The following is a 25375-nucleotide window of genomic DNA, read 5'->3' as shown; positions in this document are numbered from 1 at the left end:
TAAACATTGTTTTTTTGGTCTGTAGCACCTAAATTGTCAGTAAAGTCAGTGTCCAAAGAAATATAAAAAGCAGAAAATTACCCTTTTGATGACATGGATGAAAGGACTTCAAGAAACCCATCAGCAATTGCCATAGACATTGTTATTTTGTAGCCACTCTGATATTAAATTGCAATTAAAACTTAATAGGTATGTTTTGGTATATATGGATTTTATGCAATACCATTAAGACAGTCACCTGCATTGAAAAAAAGCATAACTTCTAGAATGAGAATGAGCATCAAAGGAACATGCATCCTAGATGAGACTTGAAGCCACTGTCCCAGGTGATAGCAAACTTATCCGGAAACTAATCCACAATGTCATCAGGATAAATGTCTGCTTTTAGATACAGGGCCATAATTTTGCAAGCTGAACAGTACCGGAGTGTTAAGCAGATAAAAGTTTCTGGTGGAGCCATTTGTGCAGTATCAAGCAAGAATAAAGGGAACATCTCCAGTAATTATATGGATGAAATAAAGCCCAGATGAGACCTGAAACCACAATCCCTAGCTTAGGAGGCCAGTGCCTTATCCATTAGGCCAGTGGGGCTTAGTAACATCTTTGTGTGAAACTGATATTTTCATTAGTATAATCATTAATTGTTGCGATATAGGAGAGCCGTTTATTTGTGTTCTTTGCTTTACAAATCCCAGCATGAAATGTGATTGTACTAACCAGACCTAATAGTGTGGACCCTCATGTTACATTGCAGCAAAACAGATTGATGCAACTCTTTTACCAATAAAGAGGTAGTCTTTTGCATTCCATTTTGTTGACTAACTAAAGTAATGTTTACAGTGCATATGAACCAAAGCAGATGTATGTACTGGTACCTTAAAAACAGTCATGTTTGTGATTTTTTTCTGCCTTCATATCAGGATGTTCAGGTAGCAGATGATAATCATTAACTGATGACATTAGAAAAAAAATTACATTTGCTCCAGGTGAGGCTTGAACTCACAACCTCCGCATTGCTCAACAGATACTGTCTTATAAGTACCGCACGCTAACCGATTGCGCCACAGGAGCACATGGTCAAAGTGTATTATTTTTAGTTGAGTGATTTTAGCATCGAGTTGACTAAGTATATTAACTTGGTTTATTAATTTTAAATTAGTTACTTTTTAAATCCACTAAACTACTGCACCCAATACTAAAGTACCTAATAAAAGTAATATTCTGATCATAAGTTAATCAATTATATTGTGCATTTGTGTTATTGCCCAGTTTTATGTATCCTTAGGTGTATATTGCAATGAATTCATGCCATTGCTGTACAGTTCAATATTATCAAAATTGTAAAATAATTCCTGTTTATAAATAATTCCTGTTTATTTATCTTAAATAATATTTGCTATAAATATATGTAACTTCAATGTTGCATAGGGAAAATATACACTATAATACCAAAAAGTGCAGTATCTTTAAATAAAAATAAGTTAAATCTCACTTGTGCTCTATATTTAAAGGTAAACATTGTTTTTTTGGTCTGTAGCACCTAAATTGTCAGTAAAGTCAGTGTCCAAAGAAATATAAAAAGCAGAAAATTACCCTTTTGATGACATGGATGAAAGGACTTCAAGAAACCCATCAGCAATTGCCATAGACATTGTTATTTTGTAGCCACTCTGATATTAAATTGCAATTAAAACTTAATAGGTATGTTTTGGTATATATGGATTTCATGCAATACCATTAAGACAGTCACCTGCATTGAAAAAAAGCATAACTTCTAGAATGAGAATGAGCATCAAAGGAACATGCATCCTAGATGAGACTTGAAGCCACTGTCCCAGGTGATAGCAAACTTATCCGGAAACTAATCCACAATGTCATCAGGATAAATGTTTGCTTTTAGATACAGGGCCATAATTTTGCAAGCTGAACAGTACCATATTGTTAAGCAGATAAAAGTTTCTGGTGGAGCCATTTGTGCAGTATCAAGCAAGAATAAAGGGAACATCTCCAGTAATTATATGGATGAAATAAAGCCCAGATGAGACTTGAAACCACAATCCCTAGCTTAGGAGGCCAGTGCCTTATCCATTAGGCCAGTGGGGCTTAGTAACATCTTTGTGTGAAACTGATTTTTTCATTAGTATAATCATTAATTGTTGCGATATAGGAAAGCCGTTTATTTGTGTTCTTTGCTTTACAAATCCCAGCATGAAATGTGATTGTACTAACCAGACCTAATAGTGTGGACCCTCATGTTACATTGCAGCAAAACAGATTGATGCAACTCTTTTACCAATAAAGAGGTAGTCTTTTGCATTCCATTTTGTTGACTAACTAAAGTAATGTTTACAGTGCATATGAACCAAAGCAGATGTGTGTACTGGTACCTTAAAAACAGTCATGTTTGTGATTTTTTTCTGCCTTCATATCAGGATGTTCAGGTAGCAGATGATAATCATTAACTGATGACATTAGAAAAAAAATTACATTTGCTCCAGGTGAGGCTTGAACTCACAACCTCGGCATTGCTCAACAGATACTGTCTTATAAGTACCGCGCGCTAACCGCTTGCGCCACAGGAGCACATGGTCAAAGTGTATTATTTTTAGTTGAGTGATTTTAGCATCGAGTTGACTAAGTATATTAACTTGGTTTATTAATTTTAAATTAGTTACTTTTTAAATCCACTAAACTACTGCACCCAATACTAAAGTACCTAATAAAAGTAATATTCTAATCATAAGTTAATCAATTATATTGTGCATTTGTGTTATTGCCCAGTTTTATGTATCCTTAGGTGTATATTGCAATGAATTCATGCCATTGCTGTACAGTTCAATATTATCAAAATTGTAAAATAATTCCTGTTTATAAATAATTTCTGTTTATTTATCTTAAATAATATTTGCTATAAATATATGTAACTTCAATGTTGCATAGGGAAAATATACACTATAATACCAAAAAGTGCAGTATCTTTAAATAAAAATAAGTTAAATCTCACTTGTGCTCTATATTTAAAGGTAAACATTGTTTTTTTGGTCTGTAGCACCTAAATTGTCAGTAAAGTCAGTGTCCAAAGAAATAAAAAAAGCAGAAAATTACCCTTTTGATGACATGGATGAAAGGACTTCAAGAAACCCATCAGCAATTGCCATAGACATTGTTATTTTGTAGCCACTCTGATATTAAATTGCAATTAAAACTTAATAGGTATGTTTTGGTATATATGGATTTTATGCAATACCATTAAGACAGTCACCTGCATTGAAAAAAAGCATAACTTCTAGAATGAGAATGAGCATCAAAGGAACATGCATCCTAGATGAGACTTGAAGCCACTGTCCCAGGTGATAGCAAACTTATCCGGAAACTAATCCACAATGTCATCAGGATAAATGTCTGCTTTTAGATACAGGGCCATAATTTTGCAAGCTGAACAGTACCGGAGTGTTAAGCAGATAAAAGTTTCTGGTGGAGCCATTTGTGCAGTATCAAGCAAGAATAAAGGGAACATCTCCAGTAATTATATGGATGAAATAAAGCCCAGATGAGACCTGAAACCACAATCCCTAGCTTAGGAGGCCAGTGCCTTATCCATTAGGCCAGTGGGGCTTAGTAACATCTTTGTGTGAAACTGATTTTTTCATTAGTATAATCATTAATTGTTGCGATATAGGAGAGCCGTTTATTTGTGTTCTTTGCTTTACAAATCCCAGCATGAAATGTGATTGTACTAACCAGACCTAATAGTGTGGACCCTCATGTTACATTGCAGCAAAACAGATTGATGCAACTCTTTTACCAATAAAGAGGTAGTCTTTTGCATTCCATTTTGTTGACTAACTAAAGTAATGTTTACAGTGCATATGAACCAAAGCAGATGTATGTACTGGTACCTTAAAAACAGTCATGTTTGTGATTTTTTTCTGCCTTCATATCAGGATGTTCAGGTAGCAGATGATAATCATTAACTGATGACATTAGAAAAAAAATTACATTTGCTCCAGGTGAGGCTTGAACTCACAACCTCGGCATTGCTCAACAAATACTGTCTTATAAGCACAGCACGCTAACCGATTGCGCCACAGGAGCACATGGTCAAAGTGTATTATTTTTAGTTGAGTGATTTTAGCATCGAGTTGACTAAGTATATTAACTTGGTTTATTAATTTTAAATTAGTTACTTTTTAAATCCACTAAACTACTGCACCCAATACTAAAGTACCTAATAAAAGTAATATTCTGATCATAAGTTAATCAATTATATTGTGCATTTGTGTTATTGCCCAGTTTTATGTATCCTTAGGTGTATATTGCAATGAATTCATGCCATTGCTGTACAGTTCAATATTATCAAAATTGTAAAATAATTCCTGTTTATAAATAATTCCTGTTTATTTATCTTAAATAATATTTGCTATAAATATATGTAACTTCAATGTTGCATAGGGAAAATATACACTATAATACCAAAAAGTGCAGTATCTTTAAATAAAAATAAGTTAAATCTCACTTGTGCTCTATATTTAAAGGTAAACATTGTTTTTTTGGTCTGTAGCACCTAAATTGTCAGTAAAGTCAGTGTCCAAAGAAATATAAAAAGCAGAAAATTACCCTTTTGATGACATGGATGAAAGGACTTCAAGAAACCCATCAGCAATTGCCATAGACATTGTTATTTTGTAGCCACTCTGATATTAAATTGCAATTAAAACTTAATAGGTATGTTTTGGTATATATGGATTTTATGCAATACCATTAAGACAGTCACCTGCATTGAAAAAAAGCATAACTTCTAGAATGAGAATGAGCATCAAAGGAACATGCATCCTAGATGAGACTTGAAGCCACTGTCCCAGGTGATAGCAAACTTATCCGGAAACTAATCCACAATGTCATCAGGATAAATGTCTGCTTTTAGATACAGGGCCATAATTTTGCAAGCTGAACAGTACCGGAGTGTTAAGCAGATAAAAGTTTCTGGTGGAGCCATTTGTGCAGTATCAAGCAAGAATAAAGGGAACATCTCCAGTAATTATATGGATGAAATAAAGCCCAGATAAGACCTGAAACCACAATCCCTAGCTTAGGAGGCCAGTGCCTTATCCATTAGGCCAGTGGGGCTTAGTAACATCTTTGTGTGAAACTGATATTTTCATTAGTATAATCATTAATTGTTGCGATATAGGAGAGCCGTTTATTTGTGTTCTTTGCTTTACAAATCCCAGCATGAAATGTGATTGTACTAACCAGACCTAATAGTGTGGACCCTCATGTTACATTGCAGCAAAACAGATTGATGCAACTCTTTTACCAATAAAGAGGTAGTCTTTTGCATTCCATTTTGTTGACTAACTAAAGTAATGTTTACAGTGCATATGAACCAAAGCAGATGTATGTACTGGTACCTTAAAAACAGTCATGTTTGTGATTTTTTTCTGCCTTCATATCAGGATGTTCAGGTAGCAGATGATAATCATTAACTGATGACATTAGAAAAAAAATTACATTTGCTCCAGGTGAGGCTTGAACTCACAACCTCGGCATTGCTCAACAGATACTGTCTTATAAGTACCGCGCGCTAACCGATTGCGCCACAGGAGCACATGGTCAAAGTGTATTATTTTTAGTTGAGTGATTTTAGCATCGAGTTGACTAAGTATATTAACTTGGTTTATTAATTTTAAATTAGTTACTTTTTAAATCCACTAAACTACTGCACCCAATACTAAAGTACCTAATAAAAGTAATATTCTAATCATAAGTTAATCAATTATATTGTGCATTTGTGTTATTGCCCAGTTTTATGTATCCTTAGGTGTATATTGCAATGAATTCATGCCATTGCTGTACAGTTCAATATTATCAAAATTGTAAAATAATTCCTGTTTATAAATAATTTCTGTTTATTTATCTTAAATAATATTTGCTATAAATATATGTAACTTCAATGTTGCATAGGGAAAATATACACTATAATACCAAAAAGTGCAGTACCTTTAAATAAAAATAAGTTAAATCTCACTTGTGCTCTATATTTAAAGGTAAACATTGTTTTTTTGGTCTGTAGCACCTAAATTGTCAGTAAAGTCAGTGTCCAAAGAAATATAAAAAGCAGAAAATTACCTTTTTGATGACTTGGATGAAAGGACTTCAAGAAACCCATCAGCAATTGCCATATACATTGTTATTTTGTAGCCACTCTGATAGTAAATTGCAATTAAAACTTAATAGGTATGTTTTGGTATATATGGATTTCATGCAATACCATTAAGACAGTCACCTGCATTGAAAAAAAGCATAACTTCTAGAATGAGAATGAGCATCAAAGGAACATGCATCCTAGATGAGACTTGAAGCCACTGTCCCAGGTGATAGCAAACTTATCCGGAAACTAATCCACAATGTCATCAGGATAAATGTCTGCTTTTAGATACAGGGCCATAATTTTGCAAGCTGAACAGTACCGGAGTGTTAAGCAGATAAAAGTTTCTGGTGGAGCCATTTGTGCAGTATCAAGCAAGAATAAAGGGAACATCTCCAGTAATTATATGGATGAAATAAAGCCCAGATGAGACCTGAAACCACAATCCCTAGCTTAGGAGGCCAGTGCCTTATCCATTAGGCCAGTGGGGCTTAGTAACATCTTTGTGTGAAACTGATTTTTTCATTAGTATAATCATTAATTGTTGCGATATAGGAAAGCCATTTATTTGTGTTCTTTGCTTTACAAATCCCAGCATGAAATGTGATTGTACTAACCAGACCTAATAGTGTGGACCCTCATGTTACATTGCAGCAAAACAGATTGATGCAACTCTTTTACCAATAAAGAGGTAGTCTTTTGCATTCCATTTTGTTGACTAACTAAAGTAATGTTTACAGTGCATATGAACCAAAGCAGATGTGTGTACTGGTACCTTAAAAACAGTCATGTTTGTGATTTTTTTCTGCCTTCATATCAGGATGTTCAGGTAGCAGATGATAATCATTAACTGATGACATTAGAAAAAAATTACATTTGCTCCAGGTGAGGCTTGAACTCACAACCTCGGCATTGCTCAACAGATACTGTCTTATAAGTACCGCGCGCTAACCGATTGCGCCACAGGAGCACATGGTCAAAGTGTATTATTTTTAGTTGAGTGATTTTAGCATCGAGTTGACTAAGTATATTAACTTGGTTTATTAATTTTAAATTAGTTACTTTTTAAATCCACTAAACTACTGCACCCAATACTAAAGTACCTAATAAAAGTAATATTCTAATCATAAGTTAATCAATTATATTGTGCATTTGTGTTATTGCCCAGTTTTATGTATCCTTAGGTGTATATTGCAATGAATTCATGCCATTGCTGTACAGTTCAATATTATCAAAATTGTAAAATAATTCCTGTTTATAAATAATTTCTGTTTATTTATCTTAAATAATATTTGCTATAAATATATGTAACTTCAATGTTGCATAGGGAAAATATACACTATAATACCAAAAAGTGCAGTATCTTTAAATAAAAATAAGTTAAATCTCACTTGTGCTCTATATTTAAAGGTAAACATTGTTTTTTTGGTCTGTAGCACCTAAATTGTCAGTAAAGTCAGTGTCCAAAGAAATATAAAAAGCAGAAAATTACCCTTTTGATGACATGGATGAAAGGACTTCAAGAAACCCATCAGCAATTGCCATAGACATTGTTATTTTGTAGCCACTCTGATATTAAATTGCAATTAAAACTTAATAGGTATGTTTTGGTATATATGGATTTCATGCAATACCATTAAGACAGTCACCTGCATTGAAAAAAAGCATAACTTCTAGAATGAGAATGAGCATCAAAGGAACATGCATCCTAGATGAGACTGGAAGCCACTGTCCCAGGTGATAGCAAACTTATCCGGAAACTAATCCACAATGTCATCAGGATAAATGTCTGCTTTTAGATACAGGGCCATAATTTTGCAAGCTGAACAGTACCGGAGTGTTAAGCAGATAAAAGTTTCTGGTGGAGCCATTTGTGCAGTATCAAGCAAGAATAAAGGGAACATCTCCAGTAATTATATGGATGAAATAAAGCCCAGATGAGACCTGAAACCACAATCCCTAGCTTAGGAGGCCAGTGCCTTATCCATTAGGCCAGTGGGGCTTAGTAACATCTTTGTGTGAAACTGATTTTTTCATTAGTATAATCATTAATTGTTGCGATATAGGAAAGCCATTTATTTGTGTTCTTTGCTTTACAAATCCCAGCATGAAATGTGATTGTACTAACCAGACCTAATAGTGTGGACCCTCATGTTACATTGCAGCAAAACAGATTGATGCAACTCTTTTACCAATAAAGAGGTAGTCTTTTGCATTCCATTTTGTTGACTAACTAAAGTAATGTTTACAGTGCATATGAACCAAAGCAGATGTGTGTACTGGTACCTTAAAAACAGTCATGTTTGTGATTTTTTTCTGCCTTCATATCAGGATGTTCAGGTAGCAGATGATAACTGATGACATTAGAAAAAAATTACATTTGACTGATGACATTAGAAAAAAATTACATTTGCTCCAGGTGAGGCTTGAACTCACAACCTCGGCATTGCTCAACAGATACTGTCTTATAAGTACTGCGCGCTGACCGATTGCACCACATGAGCACATGGTCAAAGTGTATTATTTTTAGTTGAGTGATTTTAGCATCGAGTTGACTAAGTATATTAACTTGGTTTATTAATTTTAAATTAGTTACTTTTTAAATCCACTAAACTACTGCACCCAATACTAAAGTACCTAATAAAAGTAATATTCTAATCATAAGTTAATCAATTATATTGTGCATTTGTGTTATTGCCCAGTTTTATGTATCCTTAGGTGTATATTGCAATGAATTCATGCCATTGCTGTACAGTTCAATATTATCAAAATTGTAAAATAATTCCTGTTTATAAATAATTTCTGTTTATTTATCTTAAATAATATTTGCTATAAATATATGTAACTTCAATGTTGCATAGGGAAAATATACACTATAATACCAAAAAGTGCAGTACCTTTAAATAAAAATAAGTTAAATCTCACTTGTGCTCTATATTTAAAGGTAAACATTGTTTTTTTGGTCTGTAGCACCTAAATTGTCAGTAAAGTCAGTGTCCAAAGAAATATAAAAAGCAGAAAATTACCTTTTTGATGACTTGGATGAAAGGACTTCAAGAAACCCATCAGCAATTGCCATATACATTGTTATTTTGTAGCCACTCTGATAGTAAATTGCAATTAAAACTTAATAGGTATGTTTTGGTATATATGGATTTCATGCAATACCATTAAGACAGTCACCTGCATTGAAAAAAAGCATAACTTCTAGAATGAGAATGAGCATCAAAGGAACATGCATCCTAGATGAGACTTGAAGCCACTGTCCCAGGTGATAGCAAACTTATCCGGAAACTAATCCACAATGTCATCAGGATAAATGTCTGCTTTTAGATACAGGGCCATAATTTTGCAAGCTGAACAGTACCGGATTGTTAAGCAGATAAAAGTTTCTGGTGGAGCCATTTGTGCAGTATCAAGCAAGAATAAAGGGAACATCTCCAGTAATTATATGGATGAAATAAAGCCCAGATGAGACTTCAAACCACAATCCCTAGCTTAGGAGGCCAGTGCGTTATCCATTAGGCCAGTGGGGCTTAGTAACATCTTTGTGTGAAACTGATTTTTTCATTAGTATAATCATTAATTGTTGCGATATAGGAAAGCCATTTATTTGTGTTCTTTGCTTTACAAATCCCAGCATGAAATGTGATTGTACTAACCAGACCTAATAGTGTGGACCCTCATGTTACATTGCAGCAAAACAGATTGATGCAACTCTTTTACCAATAAAGAGGTAGTCTTTTGCATTCCATTTTGTTGACTAACTAAAGTAATGTTTACAGTGCATATGAACCAAAGCAGATGTGTGTACTGGTACCTTAAAAACAGTCATGTTTGTGATTTTTTTCTGCCTTCATATCAGGATGTTCAGGTAGCAGATGATAATCATTAACTGATGACATTAGAAAAAAAATTACATTTGCTACAGGTGAGGCTTGAACTCACAACCTCGGCATTGCTCAACAGATACTGTCTTATAAGTACCGCGCGCTAACCGATTGCGCCACAGGAGCACATGGTCAAAGTGTATTATTTTTACTTGAGTGATTTTAGCATCGAGTTGACTAAGTATATTAACTTGGTTTATTAATTTTAAATTAGTTACTTTTTAAATCCACTAAACTACTGCACCCAATACTAAAGTACCTAATAAAAGTAATATTCTAATCATAAGTTAATCAATTATATTGTGCATTTGTGTTATTGCCCAGTTTTATGTATCCTTAGGTGTATATTGCAATGAATTCATGCCATTGCTGTACAGTTCAATATTATCAAAATTGTAAAATAATTCCTGTTTATAAATAATTTCTGTTTATTTATCTTAAATAATATTTGCTATAAATATATGTAACTTCAATGTTGCATAGGGAAAATATACACTATAATACCAAAAAGTGCAGTATCTTTAAATAAAAATAAGTTAAATCTCACTTGTGCTCTATATTTAAAGGTAAACATTGTTTTTTTGGTCTGTAGCACCTAAATTGTCAGTAAAGTCAGTGTCCAAAGAAATATAAAAAGCAGAAAATTACCCTTTTGATGACATGGATGAAAGGACTTCAAGAAACCCATCAGCAATTGCCATAGACATTGTTATTTTGTAGCCACTCTGATATTAAATTGCAATTAAAACTTAATAGGTATGTTTTGGTATATATGGATTTCATGCAATACCATTAAGACAGTCACCTGCATTGAAAAAAAGCATAACTTCTAGAATGAGAATGAGCATCAAAGGAACATGCATCCTAGATGAGACTGGAAGCCACTGTCCCAGGTGATAGCAAACTTATCCGGAAACTAATCCACAATGTCATCAGGATAAATGTCTGCTTTTAGATACAGGGCCATAATTTTGCAAGCTGAACAGTACCGGAGTGTTAAGCAGATAAAAGTTTCTGGTGGAGCCATTTGTGCAGTATCAAGCAAGAATAAAGGGAACATCTCCAGTAATTATATGGATGAAATAAAGCCCAGATGAGACCTGAAACCACAATCCCTAGCTTAGGAGGCCAGTGCCTTATCCATTAGGCCAGTGGGGCTTAGTAACATCTTTGTGTGAAACTGATTTTTTCATTAGTATAATCATTAATTGTTGCGATATAGGAGAGCCGTTTATTTGTGTTCTTTGCTTTACAAATCCCAGCATGAAATGTGATTGTACTAACCAGACTTAATAGTGTGGACCCTCATGTTACATTGCAGCAAAATAGATTGATGCAACTCTTTTACCAATAAAGAGGTAGTCTTTTGCATTCCATTTTGTTGACTAACTAAAGTAATGTTTACAGTGCATATGAACCAAAGCAGATGTGTGTACTGGTACCTTAAAAACAGTCATGTTTGTGATTTTTTTCTGACTTCATATCAGGATGTTCAGGTAGCAGATGATAATCATTAACTGATGACATTAGAAAAAAAATTACATTTGCTCCAGGTGAGGCTTGAACTCACAACCTCGGCATTGCTCAACAGATACTGTCTTATAAGTACTGTGCGCTGACCGATTGCACCACATGAGCACATGGTCAAAGTGTATTATTTTTAGTTGAGTGATTTTAGCATCGAGTTGACTAAGTATATTAACTTGGTTTATTAATTTTAAATTAGTTACTTTTTAAATCCACTAAACTACTGCACCCAATACTAAAGTACCTAATAAAAGTAATATTCTGATCATAAGTTAATCAATTATATTGTGCATTTGTGTTATTGCCCAGTTTTATGTATCCTTAGGTGTATATTGCAATGAATTCATGCCATTGCTGTACAGTTCAATATTATCAAAATTGTAAAATAATTCCTGTTTATAAATAATTCCTGTTTATTTATCTTAAATAATATTTGCTATAAATATATGTAACTTCAATGTTGCATAGGGAAAATATACACTATAATACCAAAAAGTGCAGTATCTTTAAATAAAAATAAGTTAAATCTCACTTGTGCTCTATATTTAAAGGTAAACATTGTTTTTTTGGTCTGTAGCACCTAAATTGTCAGTAAAGTCAGTGTCCAAAGAAATATAAAAAGCAGAAAATTACCCTTTTGATGACATGGATGAAAGGACTTCAAGAAACCCATCAGCAATTGCCATAGACATTGTTATTTTGTAGCCACTCTGATATTAAATTGCAATTAAAACTTAATAGGTATGTTTTGGTATATATGGATTTCATGCAATACCATTAAGACAGTCACCTGCATTGAAAAAAAGCATAACTTCTAGAATGAGAATGAGCATCAAAGGAACATGCATCCTAGATGAGACTTGAAGCCACTGTCCCAGGTGATAGCAAACTTATCCGGAAACTAATCCACAATGTCATCAGGATAAATGTCTGCTTTTAGATACAGGGCCATAATTTTGCAAGCTGAACAGTACCGGATTGTTAAGCAGATAAAAGTTTCTGGTGGAGCCATTTGTGCAGTATCAAGCAAGAATAAAGGGAACATCTCCAGTAATTATATGGATGAAATAAAGCCCAGATGAGACTTCAAACCACAATCCCTAGCTTAGGAGGCCAGTGCGTTATCCATTAGGCCAGTGGGGCTTAGTAACATCTTTGTGTGAAACTGATTTTTTCATTAGTATAATCATTAATTGTTGCGATATAGGAAAGCCGTTTATTTGTGTTCTTTGCTTTACAAATCCCAGCATGAAATGTGATTGTACTAACCAGACCTAATAGTGTGGACCCTCATGTTACATTGCAGCAAAACAGATTGATGCAACTCTTTTACCAATAAAGAGGTAGTCTTTTGCATTCCATTTTGTTGACTAACTAAAGTAATGTTTACAGTGCATATGAACCAAAGCAGATGTGTGTACTGGTACCTTAAAAACAGTCATGTTTGTGATTTTTTTCTGCCTTCATATCAGGATGTTCAGGTAGCAGATGATAATCATTAACTGATGACATTAGAAAAAAAATTACATTTGCTACAGGTGAGGCTTGAACTCACAACCTCGGCATTGCTCAACAGATACTGTCTTATAAGTACCGCGCGCTAACCGATTGCGCCACAGGAGCACATGGTCAAAGTGTATTATTTTTAGTTGAGTGATTTTAGCATCGAGTTGACTAAGTATATTAACTTGGTTTATTAATTTTAAATTAGTTACTTTTTAAATCCACTAAACTACTGCACCCAATACTAAAGTACCTAATAAAAGTAATATTCTAATCATAAGTTAATCAATTATATTGTGCATTTGTGTTATTGCCCAGTTTTATGTATCCTTAGGTGTATATTGCAATGAATTCATGCCATTGCTGTACAGTTCAATATTATCAAAATTGTAAAATAATTCCTGTTTATAAATAATTTCTGTTTATTTATCTTAAATAATATTTGCTATAAATATATGTAACTTCAATGTTGCATAGGGAAAATATACACTATAATACCAAAAAGTGCAGTATCTTTAAATAAAAATAAGTTAAATCTCACTTGTGCTCTATATTTAAAGGTAAACATTGTTTTTTTGGTCTGTAGCACCTAAATTGTCAGTAAAGTCAGTGTCCAAAGAAATATAAAAAGCAGAAAATTACCCTTTTGATGACATGGATGAAAGGACTTCAAGAAACCCATCAGCAATTGCCATAGACATTGTTATTTTGTAGCCACTCTGATATTAAATTGCAATTAAAACTTAATAGGTATGTTTTGGTATATATGGATTTCATGCAATACCATTAAGACAGTCACCTGCATTGAAAAAAAGCATAACTTCTAGAATGAGAATGAGCATCAAAGGAACATGCATCCTAGAAGAGACTGGAAGCCACTGTCCCAGGTGATAGCAAACTTATCCGGAAACTAATCCACAATGTCATCAGGATAAATGTCTGCTTTTAGATACAGGGCCATAATTTTGCAAGCTGAACAGTACCGGAGTGTTAAGCAGATAAAAGTTTCTGGTGGAGCCATTTGTGCAGTATCAAGCAAGAATAAAGGGAACATCTCCAGTAATTATATGGATGAAATAAAGCCCAGATGAGACCTGAAACCACAATCCCTAGCTTAGGAGGCCAGTGCCTTATCCATTAGGCCAGTGGGGCTTAGTAACATCTTTGTGTGAAACTGATTTTTTCATTAGTATAATCATTAATTGTTGCGATATAGGAGAGCCGTTTATTTGTGTTCTTTGCTTTACAAATCCCAGCATGAAATGTGATTGTACTAACCAGACTTAATAGTGTGGACCCTCATGTTACATTGCAGCAAAATAGATTGATGCAACTCTTTTACCAATAAAGAGGTAGTCTTTTGCATTCCATTTTGTTGACTAACTAAAGTAATGTTTACAGTGCATATGAACCAAAGCAGATGTGTGTACTGGTACCTTAAAAACAGTCATGTTTGTGATTTTTTTCTGACTTCATATCAGGATGTTCAGGTAGCAGATGATAATCATTAACTGATGACATTAGAAAAAAAATTACATTTGCTCCAGGTGAGGCTTGAACTCACAACCTCGGCATTGCTCAACAGATACTGTCTTATAAGTACTGTGCGCTGACCGATTGCACCACATGAGCACATGGTCAAAGTGTATTATTTTTAGTTGAGTGATTTTAGCATCGAGTTGACTAAGTATATTAACTTGGTTTATTAATTTTAAATTAGTTACTTTTTAAATCCACTAAACTACTGCACCCAATACTAAAGTACCTAATAAAAGTAATATTCTGATCATAAGTTAATCAATTATATTGTGCATTTGTGTTATTGCCCAGTTTTATGTATCCTTAGGTGTATATTGCAATGAATTCATGCCATTGCTGTACAGTTCAATATTATCAAAATTGTAAAATAATTCCTGTTTATAAATAATTCCTGTTTATTTATCTTAAATAATATTTGCTATAAATATATGTAACTTCAATGTTGCATAGGGAAAATATACACTATAATACCAAAAAGTGCAGTATCTTTAAATAAAAATAAGTTAAATCTCACTTGTGCTCTATATTTAAAGGTAAACATTGTTTTTTTGGTCTGTAGCACCTAAATTGTCAGTAAAGTCAGTGTCCAAAGAAATATAAAAAGCAGAAAATTACCCTTTTGATGACATGGATGAAAGGACTTCAAGAAACCCATCAGCAATTGCCATAGACATTGTTATTTTGTAGCCACTCTGATATTAAATTGCAATTAAAACTTAATAGGTATGTTTTGGTATATATGAATTTCATGCAATACCATTAAGACAGTCACCTGCATTGAAAAAAAGCATAAGTTCTAGAATGAGAATGAGCATCAAAGGAACATGCATCCTAGATGAGACTTGAAGCCACTGTCCCAGGTGATAGCAAACTTATCCGGAAACTAATCCACAATGTCATCAGGATAAATGTTTGCTTTTAGATACAGGGCCATAATTTTGCAAGCTGAACAGTACCATATTGTTAAGCAGATAAAAGTTTCTGGTGGAGCCATTTGTGCAGTATCAAGCAAGAATAAAGGGAACATCTCCAGTAATTATATGGATGAAACAAAGCCCAGATGAGACTTGAAACCACAATCCCTAGCTTAGGAGGCCAGTGCCTTATCCATTAGGCCAGTGGGGCTTAGTAACATCTTTGTGTGAAACTGATTTTTTCATTAGTATAATCATTAATTGTTGCGATATAGGAAAGCCGTTTATTTGTGTTCTTTGCTTTACAAATCCCAGCATGAAATGTGATTGTACTAACCAGACCTAATAGTGTGGACCCTCATGTTACATTGCAGCAAAACAGATTGATGCAACTCTTTTACCAATAAAGAGGTAGTCTTTTGCATTCCATTTTGTTGACTAACTAAAGTAATGTTTACAGTGCATATGAACCAAAGCAGATGTGTGTACTGGTAACTTAAAAACAGTCATGTTTGTGATTTTTTTCTGCCTTCATATCAGGATGTTCAGGTAGCAGATGATAATCATTAACTGATGACATTAGAAAAAAAATTACATTTGCTCCAGGTGAGGCTTGAACTCACAACCTCGGCATTGCTCAACAGATACTGTCTTATAAGTACCGCGCGCTAACCGATTGCGCCACAGGAGCACATGGTCAAAGTGTATTATTTTTAGTTGAGTGATTTTAGCATCGAGTTGACTAAGTATATTAACTTGGTTTATTAATTTTAAATTAGTTACTTTTTAAATCCACTAAACTACTGCACCCAATACTAAAGTACCTAATAAAAGTAATATTCTAATCATAAGTTAATCAATTATATTGTGCATTTGTGTTATTGCCCAGTTTTATGTATCCTTAGGTGTATATTGCAATGAATTCATGCCATTGCTGTACAGTTCAATATTATCAAAATTGTAAAATAATTCCTGTTTATAAATAATTTCTGTTTATTTATCTTAAATAATATTTGCTATAAATATATGTAACTTCAATGTTGCATAGGGAAAATATACACTATAATACCAAAAAGTGCAGTACCTTTAAATAAAAATAAGTTAAATCTCACTTGTGCTCTATATTTAAAGGTAAACATTGTTTTTTTGGTCTGTAGCACCTAAATTGTCAGTAAAGTCAGTGTCCAAAGAAATATAAAAAGCAGAAAATTACCTTTTTGATGACTTGGATGAAAGGACTTCAAGAAACCCATCAGCAATTGCCATATACATTGTTATTTTGTAGCCACTCTGATAGTAAATTGCAATTAAAACTTAATAGGTATGTTTTGGTATATATGGATTTCATGCAATACCATTAAGACAGTCACCTGCATTGAAAAAAAGCATAACTTCTAGAATGAGAATGAGCATCAAAGGAACATGCATCCTAGATGAGACTTGAAGCCACTGTCCCAGGTGATAGCAAACTTATCCGGAAACTAATCCACAATGTCATCAGGATAAATGTCTGCTTTTAGATACAGGGCCATAATTTTGCAAGCTGAACAGTACCGGATTGTTAAGCAGATAAAAGTTTCTGGTGGAGCCATTTGTGCAGTATCAAGCAAGAATAAAGGGAACATCTCCAGTAATTATATGGATGAAATAAAGCCCAGATGAGACTTCAAACCACAATCCCTAGCTTAGGAGGCCAGTGCGTTATCCATTAGGCCAGTGGGGCTTAGTAACATCTTTGTGTGAAACTGATTTTTTCATTAGTATAATCATTAATTGTTGCGATATAGGAAAGCCGTTTATTTGTGTTCTTTGCTTTACAAATCCCAGCATGAAATGTGATTGTACTAACCAGACCTAATAGTGTGGACCCTCATGTTACATTGCAGCAAAACAGATTGATGCAACTCTTTTACCAATAAAGAGGTAGTCTTTTGCATTCCATTTTGTTGACTAACTAAAGTAATGTTTACAGTGCATATGAACCAAAGCAGATGTGTGTACTGGTACCTTAAAAACAGTCATGTTTGTGATTTTTTTCTGCCTTCATATCAGGATGTTCAGGTAGCAGATGATAATCATTAACTGATGACATTAGAAAAAAAATTACATTTGCTACAGGTGAGGCTTGAACTCACAACCTCGGCATTGCTCAACAGATACTGTCTTATAAGTACCGCGCGCTAACCGATTGCGCCACAGGAGCACATGGTCAAAGTGTATTATTTTTAGTTGAGTGATTTTAGCATCGAGTTGACTAAGTATATTAACTTGGTTTATTAATTTTAAATTAGTTACTTTTTAAATCCACTAAACTACTGCACCCAATACTAAAGTACCTAATAAAAGTAATATTCTAATCATAAGTTAATCAATTATATTGTGCATTTGTGTTATTGCCCAGTTTTATGTATCCTTAGGTGTATATTGCAATGAATTCATGCCATTGCTGTACAGTTCAATATTATCAAAATTGTAAAATAATTCCTGTTTATAAATAATTCCTGTTTATTTATCTTAATTAATATTTGCTATAAATATATGTAACTTCAATGTTGCATAGGGAAAATATACACTATAATACCAAAAAGTGCAGTATCTTTAAATAAAAATAAGTTAAATCTCACTTGTGCTCTATATTTAAAGGTAAACATTGTTTTTTTGGTCTGTAGCACCTAAATTGTCAGTAAAGTCAGTATCCAAAGAAATAAAAAAAGCAGAAAATTACCCTTTTGATGACATGGATGAAAGGACTTCAAGAAACCCATCAGCAATTGCCATAGACATTATTATTTTGTAGCCACTCTGATATTAAATTGCAATTAAAACTTAATAGGTATGTTTTGGTATATATGGATTTCATGCAATACCATTAAGACAGTCACCTGCATTGAAAAAAAGCATAACTTCTAGAATGAGAATGAGCATCAAAGGAACATGCATCCTAGATGAGACTTGAAGCCACTGTCCCAGGTGATAGCAAATTTATCCGGAAACTAATCCACAATGTCATCAGGATAAATGTCTGCTTTTAGATACAGGGCCATAATTTTGCAAGCTGAACAGTACCGGAGTGTTAAGCAGATAAAAGTTTCTGGTGGAGCCATTTGTGCAGTATCAAGCAAGAATAAAGGGAACATCTCCAGTAATTATATGGATGAAATAAAGCCCAGATGAGACCTGAAACCACAATCCCTAGCTTAGGAGGCCAGTGCCTTATCCATTAGGCCAGTGGGGCTTAGTAACATCTTTGTGTGAAACTGATTTTTTCATTAGTATAATCATTAATTGTTGCGATATAGGAGAGCCGTTTATTTGTGTTCTTTGCTTTACAAATCCCAGCATGAAATGTGATTGTACTAACCAGACCTAATAGTGTGGACCCTCATGTTACATTGCAGCAAAACAGATTGATGCAACTCTTTTACCAATAAAGAGGTAGTCTTTTGCATTCCATTTTGTTGACTAACTAAAGTAATGTTTACAGTGCATATGAACCAAAGCAGATGTGTGTACTGGTACCTTAAAAACAGTCATGTTTGTGATTTTTTTCTGCCTTCATATCAGGATGTTCAGGTAGCAGATGATAATCATTAACTGATGACATTAGAAAAAAATTACATTTGCTCCAGGTGAGGCTTGAACTCACAACCTCGGCATTGCTCAACAGATACTGTCTTATAAGTACTGCGCGCTGACCGAATGCACCACATGAGCACATGGTCAAAGTGTATTATTTTTAGTTGAGTGATTTTAGCATCGAGTTGACTAAGTATATTAACTTGGTTTATTAATTTTAAATTAGTTACTTTTTAAATCCACTAAACTACTGCACCCAATACTAAAGTACCTAATAAAAGTAATATTCTAATCATAAGTTAATCAATTATATTGTGCATTTGTGTTATTGCCCAGTTTTATGTATCCTTAGGTGTATATTGCAATGAATTCATGCCATTGCTGTACAGTTCAATATTATCAAAATTGTAAAATAATTCCTGTTTATAAATAATTCCTGTTTATTTATCTTAAATAATATTTGCTATAAATATATGTAACTTCAATGTTGCATAGGGAAAATATACACTATAATACCAAAAAGTGCAGTATCTTTAAATAAAAATAAGTTAAATCTCACTTGTGCTCTATATTTAAAGGTAAACATTGTTTTTTTGGTTTGTAGCAACTAAATTGTCAGTAAAGTCAGTGTCCAAAGAAATATAAAAAGCAGAAAATTACCCTTTTGATGACTTGGATGAAAGGACTTCAAGAAACCCATCAGCAATTGCCATAGACATTGTTATTTTGTAGCCACTCTGATAGTAAATTGCAATTAAAACTTAATAGGTATGTTTTGGTATATATGGATTTCATGCAATACCATTAAGACAGTCACCTGCATTGAAAAAAAGCATAACTTCTAGAATGAGAATGAGCATCAAAGGAACATGCATCCTAGATGAGACTTGAAGCCACTGTCCCAGGTGATAGCAAATTTATCCGGAAACTAATCCACAATGTCATCAGGATAAATGTCTGCTTTTAGATACAGGGCCATAATTTTGCAAGCTGAACAGTACCGGATTGTTAAGCAGATAAAAGTTTCTGGTGGAGCCATTTGTGCAGTATCAAGCAAGAATAAAGGGAACATCTCCAGTAATTATATGGATGAAATAAAGCCCAGATGAGACTTGAAACCACAATCCCTAGCTTAGGAGGCCAGTGCCTTATCCATTAGGCCAGTGGGGCTTAGTAACATCTTTGTGTGAAACTGATTTTTTCATTAGTATAATCATTAATTGTTGCGATATAGGAAAGCCATTTATTTGTGTTCTTTGCTTTACAAATCCCAGCATGAAATGTGATTGTACTAACCAGACCTAATAGTGTGGACCCTCATGTTACATTGCAGCAAAACAGATTGATGCAACTCTTTTACCAATAAAGAGGTAGTCTTTTGCATTCCATTTTGTTGACTAACTAAAGTAATGTTTACAGTGCATATGAACCAAAGCAGATGTGTGTACTGGTACCTTAAAAACAGTCATGTTTGTGATTTTTTTCTGCCTTCATATCAGGATGTTCAGGTAGCAGATGATAATCATTAACTGATGACATTAGAAAAAAATTACATTTGCTCCAGGTGAGGCTTGAACTCACAACCTCGGCATTGCTCAACAGATACTGTCTTATAAGTACTGCGCGCTGACCGATTGCACCACATGAGCACATGGTCAAAGTGTATTATTTTTAGTTGAGTGATTTTAGCATCGAGTTGACTAAGTATATTAACTTGGTTTATTAATTTTAAATTAGTTACTTTTTAAATCCACTAAACTACTGCACCCAATACTAAAGTACCTAATAAAAGAAATATTCTAATCATAAGTTAATCAATTATATTGTGCATTTGTGTTATTGCCCAGTTTTATGTATCCTTAGGTGTATATTGCAATGAATTCATGCCATTGCTGTACAGTTCAATATTATCAAAATTGTAAAATAATTCCTGTTTATAAATAATTCCTGTTTATTTATCTTAAATAATATTTGCTATAAATATATGTAACTTCAATGTTGCATAGGGAAAATATACACTATAATACCAAAAAGTGCAGTATCTTTAAATAAAAATAAGTTAAATCTCACTTGTGCTCTATATTTAAAGGTAAACATTGTTTTTTTGGTTTGTAGCACCTAAATTGTCAGTAAAGTCAGTGTCCAAAGAAATATAAAAAGCAGAAAATTACCCTTTTGATGACTTGGATGAAAGGACTTCAAGAAACCCATCAGCAATTGCCATAGACATTGTTATTTTGTAGCCACTCTGATAGTAAATTGCAATTAAAACTTAATAGGTATGTTTTGGTATATATGGATTTCATGCAATACCATTAAGACAGTCACCTGCATTGAAAAAAAGCATAACTTCTAGAATGAGAATGAGCATCAAAGGAACATGCATCCTAGATGAGACTTGAAGCCACTGTCCCAGGTGATAGCAAATTTATCCGGAAACTAATCCACAATGTCATCAGGATAAATGTCTGCTTTTAGATACAGGGCCATAATTTTGCAAGCTGAACAGTACCGGATTGTTAAGCAGATAAAAGTTTCTGGTGGAGCCATTTGTGCAGTATCAAGCAAGAATAAAGGGAACATCTCCAGTAATTATATGGATGAAATAAAGCCCAGATGAGACTTGAAACCACAATCCCTAGCTTAGGAGGCCACTGCCTTATCCATTAGGCCAGTGGGGCTTAGTAACATCTTTGTGTGAAACTGATTTTTTCATTAGTATAATCATTAATTGTTGCGATATAGGAAAGCCATTTATTTGTGTTCTTTGCTTTACAAATCCCAGCATGAAATGTGATTGTACTAACCAGACCTAATAGTGTGGACCCTCATGTTACATTGCAGCAAAACAGATTGATGCAACTCTTTTACCAATAAAGAGGTAGTCTTTTGCATTCCATTTTGTTGACTAACTAAAGTAATGTTTACAGTGCATATGAACCAAAGCAGATGTGTGTACTGGTACCTTAAAAACAGTCATGTTTGTGATTTTTTTCTGCCTTCATATCAGGATGTTCAGGTAGCAGATGATAATCATTAACTGATGACATTAGAAAAAAAATTACATTTGCTCCAGGTGAGGCTTGAACTCACAACCTCGGCATTGCTCAACAGATACTGTCTTATAAGTACCGCGCGCTAACCGATTGCGCCACAGGAGCACATGGTCAAAGTGTATTATTTTTAGTTGAGTGATTTTAGCATCGAGTTGACTAAGTATATTAACTTGGTTTATTAATTTTAAATTAGTTACTTTTTAAATCCACTAAACTACTGCACCCAATACTAAAGTACCTAATAAAAGTAATATTCTAATCATAAGTTAATCAATTATATTGTGCATTTGTGTTATTGCCCAGTTTTATGTATCCTTAGGTGTATATTGCAATGAATTCATGCCATTGCTGTACAGTTCAATATTATCAAAATTGTAAAATAATTCCTGTTTATAAATAATTTCTGTTTATTTATCTTAAATAATATTTGCTATAAATATATGTAACTTCAATGTTGCATAGGGAAAATATACACTATAATACCAAAAAGTGCAGTACCTTTAAATAAAAATAAGTTAAATCTCACTTGTGCTCTATATTTAAAGGTACACATTGTTTTTTTGGTCTGTAGCACCTAAATTGTCAGTAAAGTCAGTGTCCAAAGAAATATAAAAAGCAGAAAATTACCTTTTTGATGACTTGGATGAAAGGACTTCAAGAAACCCATCAGCAATTGCCATATACATTGTTATTTTGTAGCCACTCTGATAGTAAATTGCAATTAAAACTTAATAGGTATGTTTTGGTATATATGGATTTCATGCAATACCATTAAGACAGTCACCTGCATTGAAAAAAAGCATAACTTCTAGAATGAGAATGAGCATCAAAGGAACATGCATCCTAGATGAGACTTGAAGCCACTGTCCCAGGTGATAGCAAACTTATCCGGAAACTAATCCACAATGTCATCAGGATAAATGTCTGCTTTTAGATACAGGGCCATAATTTTGCAAGCTGAACAGTACCGGATTGTTAAGCAGATAAAAGTTTCTGGTGGAGCCATTTGTGCAGTATCAAGCAAGAATAAAGGGAACATCTCCAGTAATTATATGGATGAAATAAAGCCCAGATGAGACTTCAAACCACAATCCCTAGCTTAGGAGGCCAGTGCGTTATCCATTAGGCCAGTGGGGCTTAGTAACATCTTTGTGTGAAACTGATTTTTTCATTAGTATAATCATTAATTGTTGCGATATAGGAAAGCCGTTTATTTGTGTTCTTTGCTTTACAAATCCCAGCATGAAATGTGATTGTACTAACCAGACCTAATAGTGTGGACCCTCATGTTACATTGCAGCAAAACAGATTGATGCAACTCTTTTACCAATAAAGAGGTAGTCTTTTGCATTCCATTTTGTTGACTAACTAAAGTAATGTTTACAGTGCATATGAACCAAAGCAGATGTGTGTACTGGTACCTTAAAAACAGTCATGTTTGTGATTTTTTTCTGCCTTCATATCAGGATGTTCAGGTAGCAGATGATAATCATTAACTGATGACATTAGAAAAAAAATTACATTTGCTACAGGTGAGGCTTGAACTCACAACCTCGGCATTGCTCAACAGATACTGTCTTATAAGTACCGCGCGCTAACCGATTGCGCCACAGGAGTACATGGTCAAAGTGTATTATTTTTAGTTGAGTGATTTTAGCATCGAGTTGACTAAGTATATTAACTTGGTTTATTAATTTTAAATTAGTTACTTTTTAAATCCATTAAACTACTGCACCCAATACTAAAGTACCTAATAAAAGTAATATTCTAATCATAAGTTAATCAATTATATTGTGCATTTGTGTTATTGCCCAGTTTTATGTATCCTTAGGTGTATATTGCAATGAATTCATGCCATTGCTGTACAGTTCAATATTATCAAAATTGTAAAATAATTCCTGTTTATAAATAATTTCTGTTTATTTATCTTAAATAATATTTGCTATAAATATATGTAACTTCAATGTTGCATAGGGAAAATATACACTATAATACCAAAAAGTGCAGTATCTTTAAATAAAAATAAGTTAAATCTCACTTGTGCTCTATATTTAAAGGTAAACATTGTTTTTTTGGTCTGTAGCACCTAAATTGTCAGTAAAGTCAGTGTCCAAAGAAATATAAAAAGCAGAAAATTACCCTTTTGATGACATGGATGAAAGGACTTCAAGAAACCCATCAGCAATTGCCATATACATTGTTATTTTGTAGCCACTCTGATATTAAATTGCAATTAAAACTTAATAGGTATGTTTTGGTATATATGGATTTCATGCAATACCATTAAGACAGTCACCTGCATTGAAAAAAAGCATAACTTCTAGAATGAGAATGAGCATCAAAGGAACATGCATCCTAGATGAGACTGGAAGCCACTGTCCCAGGTGATAGCAAACTTATCCGGAAACTAATCCACAATGTCATCAGGATAAATGTCTGCTTTTAGATACAGGGCCATAATTTTGCAAGCTGAACAGTACCGGAGTGTTAAGCAGATAAAAGTTTCTGGTGGAGCCATTTGTGCAGTATCAAGCAAGAATAAAGGGAACATCTCCAGTAATTATATGGATGAAATAAAGCCCAGATGAGACCTGAAACCACAATCCCTAGCTTAGGAGGCCAGTGCCTTATCCATTAGGCCAGTGGGGCTTAGTAACATCTTTGTGTGAAACTGATTTTTTCATTAGTATAATCATTAATTGTTGCGATATAGGAGAGCCGTTTATTTGTGTTCTTTGCTTTACAAATCCCAGCATGAAATGTGATTGTACTAACCAGACTTAATAGTGTGGACCCTCATGTTACATTGCAGCAAAATAGATTGATGCAACTCTTTTACCAATAAAGAGGTAGTCTTTTGCATTCCATTTTGTTGACTAACTAAAGTAATGTTTACAGTGCATATGAACCAAAGCAGATGTGTGTACTGGTACCTTAAAAACAGTCATGTTTGTGATTTTTTTCTGACTTCATATCAGGATGTTCAGGTAGCAGATGATAATCATTAACTGATGACATTAGAAAAAAAATTACATTTGCTCCAGGTGAGGCTTGAACTCACAACCTCGGCATTGCTCAACAGATACTGTCTTATAAGTACTGTGCGCTGACCGATTGCACCACATGAGCACATGGTCAAAGTGTATTATTTTTAGTTGAGTGATTTTAGCATCGAGTTGACTAAGTATATTAACTTGGTTTATTAATTTTAAATTAGTAACT

At 33.7% G+C, this 25375-nt stretch overlaps 11 non-coding genes across 11 annotated transcripts; all 11 read right to left on the bottom strand.

Moving 5' to 3' along the window:
* Positions 1-978: 978 nt before the first annotated feature.
* On the bottom strand, positions 979-1071 carry TRNAI-UAU (transfer RNA isoleucine (anticodon UAU)). Its single transcript is given in 2 exon segments — positions 979-1014; positions 1034-1071. It is a non-coding gene; the product is annotated as a tRNA-Ile (tRNA).
* Positions 1072-2490: 1419 nt separating this feature from the next.
* Positions 2491-2583, bottom strand: TRNAI-UAU (transfer RNA isoleucine (anticodon UAU)). Its single transcript is given in 2 exon segments — positions 2491-2526; positions 2546-2583. It is a non-coding gene; the product is annotated as a tRNA-Ile (tRNA).
* A 1419-nt stretch (positions 2584-4002) lies between these two features.
* Positions 4003-4095, bottom strand: TRNAI-UAU (transfer RNA isoleucine (anticodon UAU)). Its single transcript is given in 2 exon segments — positions 4003-4038; positions 4058-4095. It is a non-coding gene; the product is annotated as a tRNA-Ile (tRNA).
* Positions 4096-5514: 1419 nt separating this feature from the next.
* On the bottom strand, positions 5515-5607 carry TRNAI-UAU (transfer RNA isoleucine (anticodon UAU)). The gene is given in 2 exon segments: positions 5515-5550; positions 5570-5607. It is a non-coding gene; the product is annotated as a tRNA-Ile (tRNA).
* A 1418-nt stretch (positions 5608-7025) lies between these two features.
* On the bottom strand, positions 7026-7118 carry TRNAI-UAU (transfer RNA isoleucine (anticodon UAU)). Its single transcript is given in 2 exon segments — positions 7026-7061; positions 7081-7118. It is a non-coding gene; the product is annotated as a tRNA-Ile (tRNA).
* Positions 7119-10071: 2953 nt separating this feature from the next.
* On the bottom strand, positions 10072-10164 carry TRNAI-UAU (transfer RNA isoleucine (anticodon UAU)). Its single transcript is given in 2 exon segments — positions 10072-10107; positions 10127-10164. It is a non-coding gene; the product is annotated as a tRNA-Ile (tRNA).
* Positions 10165-13095: 2931 nt separating this feature from the next.
* TRNAI-UAU (transfer RNA isoleucine (anticodon UAU)) lies at positions 13096-13188 on the bottom strand. Its single transcript is given in 2 exon segments — positions 13096-13131; positions 13151-13188. It is a non-coding gene; the product is annotated as a tRNA-Ile (tRNA).
* A 2931-nt stretch (positions 13189-16119) lies between these two features.
* TRNAI-UAU (transfer RNA isoleucine (anticodon UAU)) lies at positions 16120-16212 on the bottom strand. The gene is given in 2 exon segments: positions 16120-16155; positions 16175-16212. It is a non-coding gene; the product is annotated as a tRNA-Ile (tRNA).
* Positions 16213-17631: 1419 nt separating this feature from the next.
* On the bottom strand, positions 17632-17724 carry TRNAI-UAU (transfer RNA isoleucine (anticodon UAU)). Its single transcript is given in 2 exon segments — positions 17632-17667; positions 17687-17724. It is a non-coding gene; the product is annotated as a tRNA-Ile (tRNA).
* Positions 17725-22165: 4441 nt separating this feature from the next.
* Positions 22166-22258, bottom strand: TRNAI-UAU (transfer RNA isoleucine (anticodon UAU)). The gene is given in 2 exon segments: positions 22166-22201; positions 22221-22258. It is a non-coding gene; the product is annotated as a tRNA-Ile (tRNA).
* Positions 22259-23677: 1419 nt separating this feature from the next.
* Positions 23678-23770, bottom strand: TRNAI-UAU (transfer RNA isoleucine (anticodon UAU)). Its single transcript is given in 2 exon segments — positions 23678-23713; positions 23733-23770. It is a non-coding gene; the product is annotated as a tRNA-Ile (tRNA).
* Between the last annotated feature and the right edge of the window lie 1605 nt (positions 23771-25375).

This window comes from Taudactylus pleione, unplaced genomic scaffold (assembly GCF_031769625.1).
Source record: "Taudactylus pleione unplaced genomic scaffold, aTauple2 ptg000473l, whole genome shotgun sequence".
NCBI lineage: Eukaryota > Metazoa > Chordata > Amphibia > Anura > Myobatrachidae > Taudactylus > Taudactylus pleione.
This window is presented reverse-complemented; position numbering and strand designations above follow the sequence as displayed.